Raw genomic sequence first — 1,049 nt, forward strand, 5'->3', positions numbered from 1 at the left:
AAATATTCTTCTTAAAATAGCAAACATTTAATATGAGTGATATACTTACTAGGTTGTTTAGAGAAAAAAAGAAACATCAAAAAAGATTTTTTTCTGTCCTGAAATGTTTACAGTTTAATTGCTGTTGTTGTTCAGTCACTAAGTTGTGTCTGACTCTTTGTGATCCCATGGACTGCAACACACCTAGCTTCCCTGTCCTTCACTATCTCCTGGAGTTTGCTCAAATTCATGTCCATTGGGTCAATGATGCCATCCAACCATCTCATTCTCTATTGCCCTCTTCTCCTCCTGCCTTCAGTCTTTCCCAGCATAAGGGTCTTTTCCAGTGAGTCGGCTCTTAGCATCAGGTGGCCAAATTATTGGAGCTTCAGCTTCAGCATGAGTCCTTCTAGTGAATATTCAGATTTCCTTTAGGATTGACTGGTTTGATCTCCTTGTAGTCCAAGGGACTCTCAAGAGTCTTCTCTAGCACCACAGTTTGAAAGCAGCAATTCTTTGGCACTCAGTCCAACTCTCACATGCATACATGACTACTAGAAAAACCATAACTTTGACTATAAGCATCTTTGTCAGCAAAGTGACGTGTCTCCTTTTTAATATGTTGTCTATGTTTGTCATAGCTTTTCATGCAAAAAGCAAGCGTCTTAATTTTGTGGATGCAGTCATCGTCCACAGTATTTTGGAGCCCAAGAAAATAAAATATGTCACTGTTTCCATTTCCCCCCGTCTATCTGCCATGAAGTTTAATTGGGATATACTGTTAGCGCCCTTAAAACCCTTGGACCGTACTTGTAGCTCCGAAACAGTTGCTAGATTAGCTAATAATGCACATCACGATAACAGGTGTTTCAGCTTGAAAAAAAATTAGATATTAAGATAAAATAATCAAGAAATTCAGAAAGTTGCTATTTTCAGGAACAATCATTTGGGAAGTTATGTATTAATATTGCCTAATATAGTGATTAAAATACACGTAGAAGTATTATTTTTTTGAGAAGCAGTAGCGTTCTCAGTAATCTTCATGAAAACAAAACTGGGAAAACAAATCA

General features: G+C 37.3%; 1 protein-coding gene across 2 annotated transcripts in view; it reads left to right on the top strand.

Moving 5' to 3' along the window:
• Positions 1–1,049, top strand: part of TMTC2 (transmembrane and tetratricopeptide repeat containing 2) — a 421,611-nt gene that overhangs the window by 135,698 nt on the left and 284,864 nt on the right. The gene's annotated exons all lie outside the window — the stretch shown is intronic.

The sequence above is a fragment of the Bison bison genome, unplaced genomic scaffold (genome assembly GCF_000754665.1).
Source record: "Bison bison bison isolate TAMUID 2011002044 unplaced genomic scaffold, Bison_UMD1.0 scf7180017864535, whole genome shotgun sequence".
Classification (NCBI taxonomy): domain Eukaryota; kingdom Metazoa; phylum Chordata; class Mammalia; order Artiodactyla; family Bovidae; genus Bison; species Bison bison.